Source organism: Rhinoderma darwinii, chromosome 3 (genome assembly GCF_050947455.1).
Source record: "Rhinoderma darwinii isolate aRhiDar2 chromosome 3, aRhiDar2.hap1, whole genome shotgun sequence".
NCBI lineage: Eukaryota > Metazoa > Chordata > Amphibia > Anura > Rhinodermatidae > Rhinoderma > Rhinoderma darwinii.
The window spans coordinates 157,042,494-157,063,431 of record NC_134689.1 but is presented as its reverse complement, the minus strand read 5'-3'; the positions used below and the strand labels follow the sequence as shown (position 1 = coordinate 157,063,431).

Here is a 20,938-nt window from a genome sequence, read left to right as displayed (position 1 = left end):
TAACCGCCATAGATAATACATGTAAAGTGCTTCATATGAATTAGAACCCATATTCGAGCTAGGATAGGCTTAGAACTTAACATGCCTGGTATATATGACAATAATCGTATAACAGCAATTTTAAGAGAGGAAGACAGGGAAGGAAGGTAAAAACTTTGAAACTTTAGCAAGGATATCATCACGTAGTGAGAAAGTAACTCCGCCAGATTTTCGGCTGAGAGTCACCAAAGACAAGTGGGGAAAGAGTCTACTTGGACACCATCACGACCTCCATTTAGCAGCCAATACCCAAGGACGTTTAAGGACGGGATTTCCCAATCCACTCCGGTGAGAGTCTCGAGGGGGACCTTCTAGCGGGAACTGTATCGGGTAAAACAGGTGTCAGTCCCCATTTCTGAAGCAGGGCCGATCCTTCCTCTATATCCGCCGTAGTATGCAGAACTCCATTCCTATACACCAGTAATTTGGTAGGAAAACCCCATCTGTATCCCACGTCGTTCTTCCTTAGTGCCAGTGTAAGGGGCAGAAATTTCCTCCTAGTTTGCAGGGTTGTTTGGGAGAGATCCGCATAGATGTGTACCTTATCATAAGGTACCGGTAGAGCCGGTAATCTTCGTGCAGCAGACATGAGGGAATCCTTGGTATTATAAAAGTGAATCCTTGCTATCACATCTCGTGGCAGATCCGCAGAAATAGATTTAGGTTTAGGGAGCCTATGGGCTCTATCTATGATAAGATCTGCAGGTTTGGAATTAGGCAATATTTCCTTAATAAGTTGCTGTAAGTAAGCGGTGAGGTTGGAAGGTTGGACGGACTCTGGAATTCCTCTAAATTTGACGTTGTTCCGTCTGTTGCGATCTTCCAAATCAGCCAACTTGTATTTTAAAGCTTGCATTTCTTCCTCCAAAGACACATGAGCATCCACTATATCGTTATGTGCATTAGTGAGTTCGCTCATTTTTGTCTCCACATGGTCTACTCGGTCTCCTAAGTCGTCAATAGCGTTAGAGAGTTTATTGGAGAATCCTAATAAATCGTTATGAAAGGAGCCTCTGAGGGCTAGCATCATATTTGTTATAAAAGCTTCTGAAGCCGCTTGATCCGATGAGGGTATATCTTCTATGGCCACAGACTGTGTAAGTATATCTTCCACACAGGGAGCTTGTGCAGTTGTAAGTCCTGCAGGACTGGGGGGAGGAGACTCCTCAGATACACGAGGTGAGGACGCCATCTTAGGTATGGGGCTATTTGATATTGCAGCAGAGCGTCCTTTCCCCCTAGCTGCCCCTTTAGGCGATACTGCTTCCCCTTCCCCCCAGGGCTCAGACTCACCCTCGGCTGTCGTCTTGGAGGGGTTGACATCCCAATCTCCCTCAGGTAAGGTAGGAGAGGTTGGCGGGACGTTGGTCTCAGAGACTGTCTCGCCTCCATGCTTGCTTTCTTTGGCGGAGAAGAAGTCTGTGAGGCGTTTAGGACCCGTTTTCGAGGACTTCGTACGGGTCATCATGCTGCCGCGATGTTCGGAGGTAAGAGGGCTATCAATCCGGTGGTATGTATCGTCGCTATGGTCGTAGCTGAGAGGTCTCAGAGCGGAGCTCAGGGAGATGCGACCGCTCTGTTCGGCATCCAAGCCACGCCCCGCATTTGTTTTTTAATAATAATTTATTTTTCAGGTGATAAAGTTTTTTTAAATAGAACAGATAGTGTGAAAGTGGTTCTCTTCAGAAGGACACAAAAATAAAATAAAAGTACAACTAGTCTACCAAGTTTGCAAAAATGTGAATGACATATAAGATTAAATTATTGAAGAAAATGTTATGCATACATAATATGATATAACATCTCAATAATCCGACATTATATTTTGTTAGATCTTCATTCAGATGATGTATGTGGATTTCTAATGTAATTATATATACGAAGTTCTGAGCAAGTTAACAGGTTTTTCAAAGATATAGTAAAGGACCTAAACAATTTAAATAAAAACACAAATAATTGAAATGCACAGAAAAAATAATAATAACAAATAATTATTCAATTACCTAGTATACCTGCCACATTGCCAATGGTCAAATAAACTCTGCAAAACCCATTACCTCATTGAGACCTTTCGGTTGCATGGTGTTGAGTCGCCAAATCCATTTACATTCACATTGTAATCGTCTTTTTTTAATATCACCTCCCCTTATACCAAGATCGATATGATCAATTCATTTCAGTTTGAGTCGTTTGTGATGGCATTTATGATGCAATCGGAAGTGTTTGGGAATGGTTTTAAGTTTCTCAATGTCTTCCACTTCTTGCGCTCCCTTTATATCCTGAACATGTTCCCTTACTCTTATTCTCAACTCTCTAGTAGTCATCCCAATATAAATTTTGTGGCATGGACAGGTGGCATAATAAATGACGCCTTTAGTAGTACAGTTAATAGGCCAAGTTATTTTGAATGTTTGTACATTATCAGAGTCTTGAAAGGTCAATGACTTTTCTATGTTGGTGCAACTAATACAGGCCCGCAAGGTTTACAACCCCATTTAGGGTTTGGTGTATCGAAGATGTTTTTTGGTTTGTCTGGACAGAGATGGCTGTTAGCCAGCGTGTCTCTCAAATTTTTGGAGCATAGTCATAGACGGACGGTCTGATATAAATTTTGATAAAATGGGGTCTGTATGTAAAAATGGCCAATATTTCAAAAGGGTTTATTTAACGCCTCATATCCCATCTTGTGTTAAATGTAGATCTTATCTTATCTGTTGTTTGATGTTGAGTTTTTGGTTGAAGCAATTGATTTCTAGGCGTATGTTTTGCTCTATTAAATGCTCTTTTTATGCAGCGTTTGCTGTAACCCCTTTCAGTAAATCTTTGTTTAAGATCTTCGGATCTAGGCATAAAATCTTCCTCAGTTGAGCAGACCTAACGCATTCTCAAAAATTGCCCAATCGGTATAGCGTTTACTGTTTGTCTCGGATGTGATGATGTGGCATGTAGGAGTGAATTAGTAGATGTAGGTTTACGAAACAGATCTGTTTGAATAAAATTTAAATGATCACGTTTAATCGAAATATCCCAAAAATCTATTTCCTGTTTGTTCCACTTAAATGTCAATCTTATATTTCTGTCATTGCAATTCCATTGTGAAATAAAACTATTTAGTTGATCTGGTGACCCCTGCCAGATCATGAAGATATCATCAATGTAGCAGGCCCATTAAAATAGCACCCCCTGGTGTTCAATCGGTATAGTAATGTGCACATCCTCCTACTGCGCTAACTGAGGGAGGATGCACATGCTCACTTCCACTATCCATCTGCCACCAGCCAATAGAAAATGCCTCCTCTGCTTGTCAGTAAATTAGTAGATAAGTAGCTTTATTTCAGAAACACTGCTGTTCTTCTTCAGTTATGTTGGGCTGGGCTCTCCCTCTAAAAAAACATGTAATGGGGGCGTTTGTAAAGCTTCTCCTAGAGAGGAGGCAGTGAAACAGAACAATCTGCCCATACAAGCTATGACAGCGAGGGGGAGGAGCTGACGCAGAAAGTACATGCCCCCTTAGCTGCCAGCCTGGAGAAAATCTAGCAAACCAATTGGAGTAATGAATGGGTAGATCTCGGGATCCGTGTAAGATACAGAACTGGTTCTAGCTTTCTTAGAAAAAGATTGTCGCTCACTATATTATGTCTGATTTTCTCTTTTTCCCAATAATTCTGGGACAACCCCTTTTAAGGGGTTAAATAAAATTATCGATAACCAAAAATGATAAACACCATTTTTAATATAATTCATGTTAATGTTTTTTGCTGTTGAGGTTTGCGCAGTAAACTTTTATTAAATTTGTTAATAGTATTTCTATCCTCCAAATTTACCTAATTCATTCTATTTGGAACATTTTTGTATTTCCTTTAAGGAATTATTACTAATAATTTCCTAGCGCATGTCTGTAACAAATGTCCTAACAACCGGCAATATAAACAGACTTTCCTGGGGTCTATTTAGTCCCAATCAACGTGCTCAACCGCAACATTCACCTTGCTGTGCTGTAATGTATTAAGTGCTTAGCAACCCTGACATCATACATGGTGCATAAACGGGTTAAGAATTAAATAGACAAATATAACCCTGTTACAATGTAGCACTCTGTATAGGCGCTACTATATACTTATATACATTTCCCTGTAGTGTTGATGATTGAAGATACAGTGTAGAAGCTTGTGTCTGTTGCTGTGATGATGTCACAATAGTGGGTGTGTCTTGGAGATGACATCACAGTGTTGTGTCTGGTGCTGTGATGATGTCACAATGGTGGGGGTGGCTTGGAGATGACATCACACAGTGTATTGTGACATCATGGTGGTATATAAGGGGCCGCCATCCACCTGCAGCCTTTTTCTGGATTACCATATTTTGGTGACAGGAGATTCTTCTTGGAGACAATGAGGTTTATTCTTCTACTTGTGTTTCTGGATATAATCCACCCAACACATTGTGTTTCACTGCCGGTGAGTATTTTCCTTTTATTACACCCTGAACCCCTGGACCTGGCTGTACTGTGGGGGATGGGATATATGTGAATATACTGATCTCCTTGTGTCTTCCAGGACTTTTCATACTGGATTAATGTCATTCTGACCTATGAAAGTCCAACCCAACACCTGAGGCCATGGAAGTTTGAGGTAAGTCTCCATTCTCTCCGTATAATAGATGAAGTCCTATTCCTCATGATAAGATTAGGACATTCTTTGTATATATCTGTATCTTCTTGTCTCGGATCGAATATCAGATCTTGTCTTTCAGGACTTCCAGTTGGAGGACATCGTTCCTCACATAAGGATAATATTACAGCTCTATGGGGTGAGTGATAATTCCAGTATAATAGTTTATTATTATTATACTGCATATAAAGCACCAGTCCATCTATACAACGACTTATACATAGGGGTGCATACTAAAGAGGGGGGATCGCGCACATTTATTATGGAGCTCCTCACGATGTACCGAATGGCCCGGAGGGCACAGCACACATATAATATGAAGCTCCTCCCCATGTACAGAACGGCCGAGGGCACAGCACACTTATAATATTGGGCCCTTCCCCTTGTACACAGCAGCACATATATATACATCACTAACATTCCCTGCCCCCACTGTACACAGTCCCATGTAACAGACTTTGTTTCCTCCGATTGCAGGAATTTGTATCTGACCCCGTTGGTGACCCGTATGTTCCACCTGGTCATAGACGGACACGAGAGCGGTGCATTGGCGTAAGTTCAGCTGATACTTAAACTTTTTTTTATTTATAAATCTGTGATCCTGGGACCCCTGTACTAATTCTCATCACTCCCCTTATAGAATAATCTATCAAAGTCCACTGCCGCCCCCCGAGAGAAGCTGACAATATTACAGAGGACTTATAAATGGATCACAGCGAAGGTCTTTGGGGTAAGTGATAAGTTCTTGGTATTGGGTTTCGGTTATAGTGCAAGCAGAGCTCGGTCTTATGGCTTCCAACTTATTCTTTGTGTTGGTTCTTTGTATTACAGGACACGCCTCCACCTGTGGTCCCCAGAATGGAGCTCGCTGCGTGTAATGTAAGACGCCGTGATCGGATCATCCATGGTGTGGTGTGTTCTGGACTCATGTCACCGCTCATTGCACTGCTGATCTTGGCTGCATGGCTTGTACTAAGTCAGGGAGAGGATGACAAGACCCATAAACATCTGAAACTCTCCGATGCCAAGAACAAACAAAACCTGCAGATCATCAAGAGAGCGGTGGACACTCCACTGGAGGCCGATTCCAAAACTGCGCAAGGCCCAGTAAGATCAGTTGATGTGCCCGAACCATTCCCACTGCCGAAATTCACACCGTTGATGGAAAGGCACCTTTATGAAAAAAGTGACTTGGCCATGTACGTGGAGAAAAAATACATCAAGACTTTGGAGGAGATCATTGTCAAGAAACATCTTGAGGCGTTCCTTGGGATCAAATCATCAGATGCTGAACCGATGGTGAAGATACCAAACCATCCCCCACTGTTTCAGCAGGTGTATTACCAGACATCTGCCGCTGACAACCAGCAACAAGGGGCTCAGACATCTGCCGCTGACAACCAGCAACAAGGGGCTCAGACATCTGCCGCTGACAACCAGGAACAAGGGGCTCAGTGCATCCGCAAGGGAACATCCGCGGTGCTCAATCAAGATCATCCAGCACCTTCCAAGGCTTCTTCTCCCCAGGAAGCGGAAAATAACAAAACAACTATTGCTCCTGGGGAATCCATCCTCCATGACACCCATGGCGAGAAAATGTCACTCAAACGTAATGTGCGGTTCAGTAATGTCGTCCGTGTCCGACCAATTCGTCCTGACCACCTGTATATGCATGCTCGTACCTCTGAAGAACATTCCGAAAGAATATTCATCTATGACTATGACCTCGACACCGAAGAGAGCGACCTGGACTCCGAAGAGAGCGATCTAGAGAATCAAGAATGCTGCATCTTCATACGGATCCTGCGCCTCATTAAAAACATATTCTGCTGTAACTTGTGCTGCTCAGAAGTCGAGGAAAACTGAGGTACAAAAGAGGAACCGGACAGCTTTTCTGGAGGACATTTCCACCATCAGAATCCTCAACAGTGAGGACGGACCGGACAATAATATCACAGAGATTAATAAAACATCTTCACTCTGATCCCAGGTGTTAATGTGCGGTGTGTACCGGTAAATGCCCCTAACCGGGGGTCCGGTCTGTGGGTCCTTATTAGTTTAGGGGGTCGGGTCTGGGGTCTGTATTAGTTTAGGGGGTCGGGTCTGGGGTCTGTATTAGTTTTGGGGTGTGATGAAGGAGTTATATGCTCTTGGTACTATCAGGGGCGTAACGAGGTTGGGCTCCATAGCAAACTTTTGAATGGGGGCCCCCCATTGAGTATGAACATTCCCCTTCTCCATGTGAAAGTTATAGAGTACCACATTCACCTTATCTATTTTATTTATATAAAGTATTTTTTTATAGCATTTGTTTTTTAATAATAATTTATTTTTCAGGTGATAAAGTTTTTTTAAATAGAACAGATAGTGTGAAAGTGGTTCTCTTCAGAAGGACACAAAAATAAAATAAAAGTACAACTAGACTACCAAGTTTGCAAAAATGTGAATGACATATAAGATTAAATTATTGAAGAAAATGTTATGCATACATAATATGATATAACATCTCAATAATCCGACATTATATTTTGTTAGATCTTCATTCAGATGATACATGTGGATTTCTAATGTAATTATATATACGAAGTTCTGAGCAAGTTAACAGGTTTTTCAAAGATATAGCAAAGGACCTAAACAATTTAAATAAAAACACAAATAATTGAAATGCACAGAAAAAATAATAATAACAAATAATTATTCAATTACCTAGTATACCTGCCACATTGCCAATGGTCAAATAAACTCTGCAAAACCCATTACCTCATTGAGACCTTTCGGTTGCATGGTGTTGAGTCGCCAAATCCATTTACATTCACATTGTAATCGTCTTTTTTTAATATCACCTCCCCTTATACCAAGATCGATATGATCAATTCATTTCAGTTTGAGTCGTTTGTGATGGCATTTATGATGCAATCGGAAGTGTTTGGGAATGGTTTTAAGTTTCTCAATGTCTTCCACTTCTTGCGCTCCCTTTATATCCTGAACATGTTCCCTTACTCTTATTCTCAACTCTCTAGTAGTCATCCCAATATAAATCTTGTGGCATGGACAGGTGGCATAATAAATGACGCCTTTAGTAGTACAGTTAATAGGCCAAGTTATTTTGAATGTTTGTACATTATCAGAGTCTTGAAAGGTCAATGACTTTTCTATGTTGGTGCAACTAATACAGGCCCCGCAAGGTTTACAACCCCATTTAGGGTTTGGTGTATCGAAGATGTTTTTTGGTTTGTCTGGACAGAGATGGCTGTTAGCCAGGGTGTCTCTCAAATTTTTGGAGCGTAGTCATAGACGGACGGTCTGATATAAATTTTGATAAAATGGGGTCTGTATGTAAAAATGGCCAATATTTCAAAAGGGTTTATTTAACGCCTCATATCCCATCTTGTGTTAAATGTAGATCTTATCTTATCTGTTGTTTGATGTTGAGTTTTTGGTTGAAGCAATTGATTTCTAGGCGTATGTTTTGCTCTATTAAATGCTCTTTTTATGCAGCGTTTGCTGTAACCCCTTTCAGTAAATCTTTGTTTAAGATCTTCGGATCTAGGCATAAAATCTTCCTCAGTTGAGCAGACCTAACGCATTCTCAAAAATTTCCCAATCGGTATAGCGGTATAGGTATTACTGTTTGTCTTGGATGTGATGATGTGGCATGTAGGAGTGAATTAGTAGATGTAGGTTTACAAAACAGATCTGTTTGAATAAAATTTAAATGATCACGTTTAATCGAAATATCCCAAAAATCTATTTCCTGTTTGTTCCACTTAAATGTCAATCTTATATTTCTGTCATTGCAATTCCATTGTGAAATAAAACTATTTAGTTGATCTGGTGACCCCTGCCAGATCATGAAGATATCATCAATGTAGGGGGCCCATTAAAATAGCACCCCCTGGTGTTCAATCAGTATAGTAATGTGCACATCCTCCTACTGCGCTAACTGAGGGAGGATGCACATGCTCACTTCCACTATCCATCTGCCACCAGCCAATAGAAAATGCCTCCTCTGCTTGTCAGTAAATTAGTAGATAAGTAGCTTTATTTCAGAAACACTGCTGTTCTTCTTCAGTTATGTTGGGCTGGGCTCTCCCTCTAAAAAAACATGTAATGGGGGCGTTTGTAAAGCTTCTCCTAGAGAGGAGGCAGTGAAACAGAACAATCTGCCCATACAAGCTATGACAGCGAGGGGGAGGACCTGACGCAGAAAGTACATGCCCCCTTAGCTGCCAGCCTGGAGAAAATATAGCAAACCAATTGGAGTAATGAATGGGTAGATCTCGGGATCCGTGTAAGATACAGAACTGGTTCTAGCTTTCTTAGAAAAAGATTGGCACTCACTATATTATGTCTGATTTTCTCTTTTTCCCAATAATTCTGGGACAACCCCTTTTAAGGGGTTAAATAAAATTATCGATAACCAAAAATGATAAACACCATTTTTAATATAATTCATGTTAATGTTTTTTGCTGTTGAGGTTTGCGCAGTAAACTTTTATTAAATTTGTTAATAGTATTTCTATCCTCCAAATTTACCTAATTCATTCTATTTGGAACATTTTTGTATTTCCTTTAAGGAATTATTACTAATAATTTCCTAGCGCATGTCTGTAACAAATGTCCTAACAACCGGCAATATAAGAAGACTTTCCTTGGGTCTATTTAGTCCCAATCAACGTGCTCAACCGGAACATTCACCCCGCTGTGCTGTAATGTATTAAGTGCTCAGCAACCCTGACATCATACATGGTGCATAAACGGGTTAAGAATTAAATAGTCAAATATAACCCTGTTACAATGTAGCACTCTGTATAGGCGCTACTATATACTTATATACATTTCCCTGTAGTGTTGATGATTGAAGATACAGTGTAGAAGCTTGTGTCTGTTGCTGTGATGATGTCACAATAGTGGGTGTGGCTTGGAGATGACATCACACAGTGTGTCTGGTGCTGTGATGATGTCACAATGGTGTGTTCGGCTTGGACATGACATCACACAATGTATTGTGACATCATGGTGGTATATAAGGGGCGCCATCCACCTGCAGCCTTTTTCTGGATTACCATATTTTGGTGACAGGAGATTCTTCTTGGAGACAATGAGGTTTATTCTTCTACTTGTGTTTCTGGATATAATCCACCCAACACATTGTGTTTCACTGCCGGTGAGTATTTACCTTTTATTACACCCTGAACCCCTGGACCAGGCTGTACTGTGGGGGATGGGATATATGTGAATATACTGATCTCCTTGTGTCTTCCAGGACTTTTCATACTGGATTAATGTCATTCTGACCTATGAAAGTCCAACCCAACACCTGAGGCCATGGAAGTTTGAGGTAAGTCTCCATTCTCTCCGTATAATAGATGAAGTCCTATTCCTCATGATAAGATTAGGACATTCTTTGTATATATATCTGTATCTTCTTGTCTGGGATCGAATATCAGATCTTGTCTTTCAGGACTTCCAGTCGGAGGACATCGTTCCTCACATAAGGATAATATTACAACTCTATGGGGTGAGTGATAATTCCAGTATAATACTTTATTATTATTATACTTCATATAAAGCACCAGTCCATCTATAAAACGACTTATACATAGGGGTGCATACTAAAGAGGGGGGACCGCGCACATTTATTATGGAGCTCCTCACGATGTACCGAATGGCCCGGAGGGCACAGCACAGATATAATATGAAGCTCCTCCCCATGTACAGAACGGCCGGGGGCACAGCACACTTATAATATTGGGCCCTTCCCCTTGTACACAGCAGCACATATATACATCACTAACGTTCCCTGCCCCCACTGTACACAGTCCCATGTAACAGACTTTGTTTCCTCCGATTGCAGGAATTTGTATCTGACCCCGTTGGTGACCCGTATGTTCCACCTGGTCATAGACGGACACGAGAGCGGTGCATTGGCGTAAGTTCAGCTGATACTTAAACTTTTTTTTATTTATAAATCTGTGATCCTGGGACCCCTGTACTAATTCTCATCACTCCCCTTATAGAATAATCTATCAAAGTCCACTGCCGCCCCCCGAGAGAAGCTGACAATATTACAGAGGACTTATAAATGGATCACAGCGAAGGTCTTTGGGGTAAGTGATAAGTTCTTGGTATTGGGTTTCGGTTAAAGTGCAAGCAGAGCTCGGTCTTATGGCTTCCAACTTATTCTTTGTGTTGGTTCTTTGTATTACAGGACACGCCTCCACCTGTGGTCCCCAGAATGGAGCTCGCTGCGTGTAACGTAAGACGCCGTGATCGGATCATCCATGGTGTGGTGTGTGCTGGACTCATGTCACCGCTCATTGCACTGCAGATCTTGGCTGCATGGCTTGTACTAAGTCAGGGAGAGGATGACAAGACCCATAAACATCTGAAACTCTCCGATGCCAAGAACAAACAAAACCTGCAGATCATCAAGAGAGCGGTGGACACTCCACTGGAGGCCGATTCCAAAACTGCGCAAGGCCCAGTAAGATCAGTTGATGTGCTCGAACCATTCCCACTGCCGAAATTCACACCGTTGATGGAAAGGCACCTTTATGAAAAAAGTGACTTGGCCATGTACGTGGAGAAAAAATACATCAAGACTTTGGAGGAGATCATTGTCAAGAAACGTCTTGAGGTGTTCCTTGGGATCAAATCATCAGATGCTGAACCGATGGTGAAGATACCAAACCATCCCCCACTGTTTCAGCAGGTGTATTACCAGACATCTGCCGCTGACAACCAGCAACAAGGGGCTCAGACATCTGCCGCTGACAACCAGCAACAAGGGGCTCAGACATCTGCCGCTGACAACCAGGAACAAGGGGCTCAGTGCATCCGCAAGGGAACATCCGCGGTGCTCAATCAAGATCATCCAGCACCTTCCAAGGCTTCTTCTCCCCAGGAAGCGGAAAATAACAAAACAACTATTGCTCCTGGGGAATCCATCCTCCATGACACCCATGGCGAGAAAATGTCACTCAAACGTAATGTGCGGTTCAGTAATGTCGTCCGTGTCCGACCAATTCGTCCTGACCACCTGTATATGCATGCTCGTACCTCTGAAGAACATTCTGAAAGAATATTCATCTATGACTATGACCTCGACACCGAAGAGAGCGACCTGGACTCCGAAGAGAGCGATCTAGAGAATCAAGAATGCTGCATCTTCATACGGATCCTGCGCCTCATTAAAAACATATTCTGCTGTAACTTGTGCTGCTCAGAAGTCGAGGAAAACTGAGGTACAAAAGAGGAACCGGACAGCTTTTCTGGAGGACATTTCCACCATCAGAATCCTCCACAGTGAGGTCAGACCGGACAATAATATCACAGAGATTAATAAAACATCTTCACTCTGATCCCAGGTGTTAATGTGCGGTGTGTACCGGTAAATGCCCCTAACCGGGGGTCCGGTCTGGGGGTCCTTATTAGTTTAGGGGGTCGGGTCTGGGGTCTGTATTAGTTTAGGGGGTCGGGTCTGGGGTCTGTATTAGTTTTGGGGTGTGATGAAGGAGTTATATGCTCTTGGTACTATCAGGGGCGTAACTAGGCTGGGCTCCATAGCAAACTTTTGAATGGGGGCCCCCCATTGAGTATGAACATTCCCCTTCTCCATGTGAAAGTTATAGAGTACCACATTCACCTTATCTATTTTATTTATATAAAGTATTTTTTTATAGCATTTTTTTTTTTTCAACATTAATTTTTTATTGTAATTTTCAAGTAAACAACATATGTTACATAGATAAAGTGCATCGTATAGAAGTATACATCAAGAGAAAGTAAACCACTTTTCAGATTGTTTAACTACAAATGTTCTATGATAAGCTAAGAGATTAGGTACTCCCAGCCCTCCTCTATGTTTCCGCTTTAACAAGAGGGATGCTGCTATCCGAGGCCTCCTACCTCCCCACAAAAAGTTCCGAAGCTGCTTCTGGAACCTAGAGATCCATATTTGTGGTATAGGGATTGGCAGGGTGCGTAAGTAGTATAATATTTTGGGTAATATGAACATCTTATAGCACACGTTGCGACCTAACCATGAAGGCTCATGTAAAGCAATTTGATCCAATTCCTTCTGTAAGGACGTTAGAAGAGGATCAAAATTTATTTTTGGAAGTTGCGACAAGGGATAGCTGATTTGAATTCCCAGATAAGGAATTGAAGAGCTTTCCCATTGATATGGGAACTCGGTTATTATAGATTGTTTCAGGGACGGGGAGATAAAGATCCCAAGAATTTGAGATTTAGATGCATTCACTTTGTAATAGGATACTAAACCAAATTTAGAGATAACTTGAGAAATTTCTCTTAGGGAGGATAAAGGGTCAGTAATGGTCAAAATTATATCGTCCGCGAATAAACCAATTTTATGTTGCCGAAACCCTACTGGGACTCCCCGAATCCGCACGTTAGATCTTATAGATTCTGCTAGAGGTTCCATAACTAGTGTAAACAGTAAGGGGGACAGCGGGCACCCCTGCCTTGTACCATTAGAAATATTAAATGGGGTAGACAAGAAACCATTTGAGAGAACTTTAGCAGTAGGTAGAGTATATAGTGCTTGAATAGCCTTAAATATGTTCCCTTCGAATCCAAATTTCCTCAAAGTCGAAAATGCGAACTCCCAGTGTATTCTATCGAACGCCTTCTCTGCATCCAGGGTGAGGAGGAGAGAAGGCGCTCGAGATTGATTTATTTTAGTTATAAGGTCAATTACCCTTCTAGTTCCATCCGGAGCCTGCCTTCCCTTCGTGAATCCCACCTGATCGGAATGTACTAATGTGGGTAGAATATCAATCAAGCGGGTGGCTATAAGTTTAGCGTATAATTTAGTATCACAGTTAAGGAGGGAAATGGGTCTGAAATTGGCCGGGGTTGTAGGGGATTTCCCAGGTTTAGGGATCGTCACTATCGTGGCTTCCAGCATTTCTTGGGGCATATTTCCTTCTGACATTGCCTTATTAAAGACTGCAGTTAGATGGGGGGCGAGAATGGTATTAAAGGTTCTGTAATATTCGTTGGAAAACCCATCCGGACCAGGGGATTTGTTGGTTTTAGATAAATTAATAATTTTAGACACCTCTAAAAGCGATACCGGGGCGTTTAAACTGGATAATTAATCCGGAGATATAGAAGGCAACCGAACCGATTCCAAAAAGGTTTGGATATCTTCATCTAAAGGTTGTGGAGTTTGGGGGTCAGACTTCAGGTTGTATAGTTTAGAATAATAGGAGCTAAATTGATCTGCTATAGTTTGTGGGTTAGAGATCCTAGACCCATCTGCTGGGTCAACTAAGTGAGTAATTTTAGTTTTTTGCTGGCGTTGTCTCATTTTATTCGCCATCAGTTTACTGGATTTATTATATGACGTATAATAGCTTAATCTTAAGGCAGCAATCTTTTTATCAAATTCGTCTATAAGGAGGGCCTGCAACTTCCTTCTAAGGGTCATGAGTTTGTTATGCAGTGCTGCAGATGGATTTAGTTGGAGTTCCTGTTCCACAGAACGTATATCAGACAGTAAGGAAGTCAGTGCCGCCATTTTCGATCTTTTATATTGCGCCCCTTGCTGCATCAAGAACCCCCTCATAACCGCCTTATGTGCATTCCATAGAGTGAATGGGCTTAGGTCCGGAGAACCATTCAAAAGAAAATACTCTTGTAATTGAGAGGAGATTTTTTCCTTATATTTGGGAAGACTAATAAGAAAATTATTGATTCGCCATGAGGATCTTGGGGAGGGGGCCGGCCCTAAAGAAAGAAGGAGATAAGAGGGAGCGTGATCCGACCAAGTTATCTGACCTATCTCGGAAGCTTTAATCCCTGATATAGAATTCCTATCCACCAAGAAAAGGTCTATTCTAGAAAATGATCGGTGTCTTGTGGAGTAAAAAGTAAATTCTCTAGAAGAGGAATTCATACATCTAAATGTGTCATATAAATCTTCCTTGAGTAACCATGGGGTCAGAGTCGGGGGAGATCTTTTCCCCTGTTTAGTAGAGTCCCATTTAGCGTCTGGGATTATATTGAAATCCCCACATACTATAAGCTTTCCTTGCATAATTTTGCGAATTTTGCGCATAGTCTTGTTGAGGAAACGTATTTGCGACGTATTGGGAGCATAAATATTAGCAATAGTGATGGGACAGTTGTTAAGCAGACCTACCAGTATCAAAAATCTCCCCCGCTCATCATTAATGGAAGACTGCAATTGAAAGGATACTGTGTCCTTAAAGCCTATCATCACTCCTGCTCTTTTCTTATCAGCATTAGAGAGGTAAATTAGTGGAAATTTTGGATGAGTAAATTTGGGACATTGGTCTTTGGCAAAATGTGTCTCTTGTAGACAGATTATATGAGAGTTGGAAGCCAAAGCATCCTTCCACACCGAAGCCCTCTTAAAGGGTGAATTTAGCCCCCTGGTGTTCAGAGATACAAATTTAACCGCCATAGATAATACATGTAAAGTGCTTCATATGAATTAGAACCCATATTCGAGCTAGGATAGGCTTAGAACTTAACATGCCTGGTATATATGACAATAATCGTATAACAGCAATTTTAAGAGAGGAAGACAGGGAAGGAAGGTAAAAACTTTGAAACTTTAGCAAGGATATCATCACGTAGTGAGAAAGTAACTCCGCCAGATTTCCGGCTGAGAGTCACCAAAGACAAGTGGGGAAAGAGTCTACTTGGACACCATCACGACCTCCATTTAGCAGCCAATACCCAAGGACGTTTAAGGACGGGATTTCCCAATCCACTCCGGTGAGAGTCTCGAGGGGGACCTTCTAGCGGGAACTGTATCGGGTAAAACAGGTGTCAGTCCCCATTTCTGAAGCAGGGCCGATCCTTCCTCTATATCCGCCGTAGTATGCAGAACTCCATTCCTATACACCAGTAATTTGGTAGGAAAACCCCATCTGTATCCCACGTCATTCTTCCTTAGTGCCAGTGTAAGGGGCAGAAATTTCCTCCTAGTTTGCAGGGTTGTTTGGGAGAGATCCGCATAGATGTGTACCTTATCATAAGGTACCGGTAGAGCCGGTAATCTTCGTGCAGCAGACATGAGGGAATCCTTGGTATTATAAAAGTGAATCCTTGCTATCACATCTCGTGGCAGATCCGCAGAAATAGATTTAGGTTTAGGGAGCCTATGGGCTCTATCTATGATAAGATCTGCAGGTTTGGAATTAGGCAATATTTCCTTAATAAGTTGCTGTAAGTAAGCGGTGAGGTTGGAAGGTTGGACGGACTCTGGAATTCCTCTAAATTTGACGTTGTTCCGTCTGTTGCGATCTTCCAAATCAGCCAACTTATATTTTAAAGCTTGCATTTCTTCCTCCAAAGACACATGAGCATCCACTATATCGTTATGTGCATTAGTGAGTTCGCTCATTTTTGTCTCCACATGGTCTACTCGGTCTCCTAAGTCGTCAATAGCGTTAGAGAGTTTATTGGAGAATCCTAATAAATCGTTATGAAAGGAGCCTCTGAGGGCTAGCATCATATTTGTTATAAAAGCTTCTGAAGCCGCTTGATCCGATGAGGGTATATCTTCTATGGCCACAGACTGTGTAAGTATATCTTCCACACAGGGAGCTTGTGCAGTTGTAAGTCCTGCAGGACTGGGGGGAGGAGACTCCTCAGATACACGAGGTGAGGACGCCATCTTAGGTATGGGGCTATTTGATATTGCAGCAGAGCGTCCTTTCCCCCTAGCTGCCCCTTTAGGCGATACTGCTTCCCCTTCCCCCCAGGGCTCAGACTCACCCTCGGCTGTCGTCTTGGAGGGGTTGACATCCCAATCTCCCTCAGGTAAGGTAGGAGAGGTTGGCGGGACGTTGGTCTCAGAGACTGTCTCGCCTCCATGCTTGCTTTCTTTGGCGGAGAAGAAGTCTGTGAGGCGTTTAGGACCCGTTTTCGAGGACTTCGTACGGGTCATCATGCTGCCGCGATGTTCGGAGGTAAGAGGGCTATCAATCCGGTGGTATGTATCGTCGCTATGGTCGTAGCTGAGAGGTCTCAGAGCGGAGCTCAGGGAGATGCGACCGCTCTGTTCGGCATCCAAGCCACGCCCCGCATTTGTTTTTTAATAATAATTTATTTTTCAGGTGATAAAGTTTTTTTAAATAGAACAGATAGTGTGAAAGTGGTTCTCTTCAGAAGGACACAAAAATAAAATAAAAGTACAACTAGTCTACCAAGTTTGCAAAAATGTGAATGACATATAAGATTAAATTATTGAAGAAAATGTTATGCATACATAATATGATATAACATCTCAATAATCCGACATTATATTTTGTTAGATCTTCATTCAGATGATGTATGTGGATTTCTAATGTAATTATATATACGAAGTTCTGAGCAAGTTAACAGGTTTTTCAAAGATATAGTAAAGGACCTAAACAATTTAAATAAAAACACAAATAATTGAAATGCACAGAAAAAATAATAATAACAAATAATTATTCAATTACCTAGTATACCTGCCACATTGCCAATGGTCAAATAAACTCTGCAAAACCCATTACCTCATTGAGACCTTTCGGTTGCATGGTGTTGAGTCGCCAAATCCATTTACATTCACATTGTAATCGTCTTTTTTTAATATCACCTCCCCTTATACCAAGATCGATATGATCAATTCATTTCAGTTTGAGTCGTTTGTGATGGCATTTATGATGCAATCGGAAGTGTTTGGGAATGGTTTTAAGTTTCTCAATTTCTTCCACTTCTTGCGCTCCCTTTATATCCTGAACATGTTCCCTTACTCTTATTCTCAACTCTCTAGTAGTCATCCCAATATAAATTTTGTGGCATGGACAGGTGGCATAATAAATGACGCCTTTAGTAGTACAGTTAATAGGCCAAGTTATTTTGAATTTTTGTACATTATCAGAGTCTTGAAAGGTCAATGACTTTTCTATGTTGGTGCAACTAATACAGGCCCGCAAGGTTTACAACCCCATTTAGGGTTTGGTGTATCGAAGATGTTTTTTGGTTTGTCTGGACAGAGATGGCTGTTAGCCAGGGTGTCTCTCAAATTTTTGGAGCGTAGTCATAGACGGACGGTGTGATATAAATTTTGATAAAATGGGGTCTGTATGTAAAAATGGCCAATATTTCAAAAGGGTTTATTTAACGCCTCATATCCCATCTTGTGTTAAATGTAGATCTTATCTTATCTGTTGTTTGATGTTGAGTTTTTGGTTGAAGCAATTGATTTCTAGGCGTATGTTTTGCTCTATTAAATGCTCTTTTTATGCAGCGTTTGCTGTAACCCCTTTCAGTAAATCTTTGTTTAAGATCTTCGGATCTAGGCATAAAATCTTCCTCAGTTGAGCAGACCTAACGCATTCTCAAAAATTGCCCAATCGGTATAGCGTTTACTGTTTGTCTCGGATGTGATGATGTGGCATGTAGGAGTGAATTAGTAGATGTAGGTTTACGAAACAGATCTGTTTGAATAAAATTTAAATGATCACGTTTAATCGAAATATCCCAAAAATCTATTTCCTGTTTGTTCCACTTAAATGTCAATCTTATATTTCTGTCATTGCAATTCCATTGTGAAATAAAACTATTTAGTTGATCTGGTGACCCCTGCCAGATCATGAAGATATCATCAATGTAGCAGGCCCATTAAAATAGCACCCCCTGGTGTTCAATCGGTATAGTAATGTGCACATCCTCCTACTGCGCTAACTGAGGGAGGATGCACATGCTCACTTCCACTATCCATCTGCCACCAGCCAATAGAAAATGCCTCCTCTGCTTGTCAGTAAATTAGTAGATAAGTAGCTTTATTTCAGAAACACTGCTGTTCTTCTTCAGTTATGTTGGGCTGGGCTCTCCCTCTAAAAAAACATGTAATGGGGGCGTTTGTAAAGCTTCTCCTAGAGAGGAGGCAGTGAAACAGAACAATCTGCCCATACAAGCTATGACAGCGAGGGGGAGGAGCTGACGCAGAAAGTACATGCCCCCTTAGCTGCCAGCCTGGAGAAAATCTAGCAAACCAATTGGAGTAATGAATGGGTAGATCTCGGGATCCGTGTAAGATACAGAACTGGTTCTAGCTTTCTTAGAAAAAGATTGGCGCTCACTATATTATGTCTGATTTTCTCTTTTTCCCAATAATTCTGGGACAACCCCTTTTAAGGGGTTAAATAAAATTATCGATAACCAAAAATGATAAACACCATTTTTAATATAATTCATGTTAATGTTTTTTGCTGTTGAGGTTTGCGCAGTAAACTTTTATTAAATTTGTTAATAGTATTTCTATCCTCCAAATTTACCTAATTCATTCTATTTGGAACATTTTTGTATTTCCTTTAAGGAATTATTACTAATAATTTCCTAGCGCATGTCTGTAACAAATGTCCTAACAACCGGCAATATAAACAGACTTTCCTGGGGTCTATTTAGTCCCAATCAACGTGCTCAACCGGAACATTCACCTTGCTGTGCTGTAATGTATTAAGTGCTTAGCAACCCTGACATCATACATGGTGCATAAACGGGTTAAGAATGAAATAGTCAAATATAACCCTGTTACAATGTAGCACTCTGTATAGGCGCTACTATATACTTATATACATTTCCCTGTAGTGTTGATGATTGAAGATACAGTGTAGAAGCTTGTGTCTGTTGCTGTGATGATGTCACAATAGTGGGTGTGTCTTGGAGATGACATCACAGTGTTGTGTCTGGTGCTGTGATGATGTCACAATGGTGGGGGTGGCTTGGAGATGACATCACACAGTGTATTGTGACATCATGGTGGTATATAAGGGGCCGCCATCCACCTGCAGCCTTTTTCTGGATTACCATATTTTGGTGACAGGAGATTCTTCTTGGAGACAATGAGGTTTATTCTTCTACTTGTGTTTCTGGATATAATCCACCCAACACATTGTGTTTCACTGCCGGTGAGTATTTTCCTTTTATTACACCCTGAACCCCTGGACCTGGCTGTACTGTGGGGGATGGGATATATGTGAATATACTGATCTCCTTGTGTCTTCCAGGACTTTTCATACTGGATTAATGTCATTCTGACCTATGAAAGTCCAACCCAACACCTGAGGCCATGGAAGTTTGAGGTAAGTCTCCATTCTCTCCGTATAATAGATGAAGTCCTATTCCTCATGATAAGATTAGGACATTCTTTGTATATATCTGTATCTTCTTGTCTCGGATCGAATATCAGATCTTGTCTTTCAGGACTTCCAGTTGGAGGACATCGTTCCTCACATAAGGATAATATTACAGCTCTATGGGGTGAGTGATAATTCCAGTATAATAGTTTATTATTATTATACTGCATATAAAGCACCAGTCCATCTATACAACGACTTATACATAGGGGTGCATACTAAAGAGGGGGGATCGCGCACATTTATTATGGAGCTCCTCACGATGTACCGAATGGCCCGGAGGGCACAGCACACATATAATATGAAGCTCCTCCCCATGTACAGAACGGCCGAGGGCACAGCACACTTATAATATTGGGCCCTTCCCGTTGTACACAGCAGCACATATATATACATCACTAACGTTCCCTGCCCCCACTGTACACAGTCCCATGTAACAGACTTTGTTTCCTCCGATTGCAGGAATTTGTATCTGACCCCGTTGGTGACCCGTATGTTCCACCTGGTCATAGACGGACAAGAGAGCGGTGCATTGGCGTAAGTTCAGCTGATACTTAAACTTTTTTTTATTTATAAATCTGTGATCCTGGGACCCCTGTACTAATTCTCATCACTCCCCTTATAGAATAATCTATCAAAGTCCACTGCCGCCCCCCGAGAGAAGCTGACAATATTACAGAGGACTTATAAATGGATCACAGCGAAGGTCTTTGGGGTAAGTGATAAGTTCTTGGTATTGGGTTTCGGTTATAGTGCAAGCAGAGCTCGGTCTTATGGCTTCCAACTTATTCTTTGTGTTGGTTCTTTGTATTACAGGACACGCCTCCACCTGTGGTCCCCAGAATGGAGCTCGCTGCGTGTAATGTAAGACGCCGTGATCGGATCATCCATGGTGTGGTGTGTTCTGGACTCATGTCACCGCTCATTGCACTGCTGATCTTGGCTGCATGGCTTGTACTAAGTCAGGGAGAGGATGACAAGACCCATAAACATCTGAAACTCTCCGATGCCAAGAACAAACAAAACCTGCAGATCATCAAGAGAGCGGTGGACACT

General features: G+C 41.6%; 3 long non-coding RNA genes across 3 annotated transcripts; all 3 read left to right on the top strand.

Moving 5' to 3' along the window:
* The first annotated feature begins 4,404 nt into the window (after positions 1 to 4,404).
* On the top strand, positions 4,405 to 4,845 carry LOC142747899 (uncharacterized). Its single transcript, XR_012882086.1, has 3 exons — positions 4,405 to 4,496; positions 4,596 to 4,670; positions 4,792 to 4,845. It is a non-coding gene; the product is annotated as an uncharacterized LOC142747899 (long non-coding RNA).
* Positions 4,846 to 9,783: 4,938 nt separating this feature from the next.
* Positions 9,784 to 10,305, top strand: LOC142747898 (uncharacterized). The gene is made up of 3 exons (XR_012882085.1): positions 9,784 to 9,876; positions 9,976 to 10,050; positions 10,174 to 10,305. It is a non-coding gene; the product is annotated as an uncharacterized LOC142747898 (long non-coding RNA).
* A 9,257-nt stretch (positions 10,306 to 19,562) lies between these two features.
* LOC142747897 (uncharacterized) lies at positions 19,563 to 20,003 on the top strand. Its single transcript, XR_012882084.1, has 3 exons — positions 19,563 to 19,654; positions 19,754 to 19,828; positions 19,950 to 20,003. It is a non-coding gene; the product is annotated as an uncharacterized LOC142747897 (long non-coding RNA).
* Positions 20,004 to 20,938: the final 935 nt, after the last annotated feature.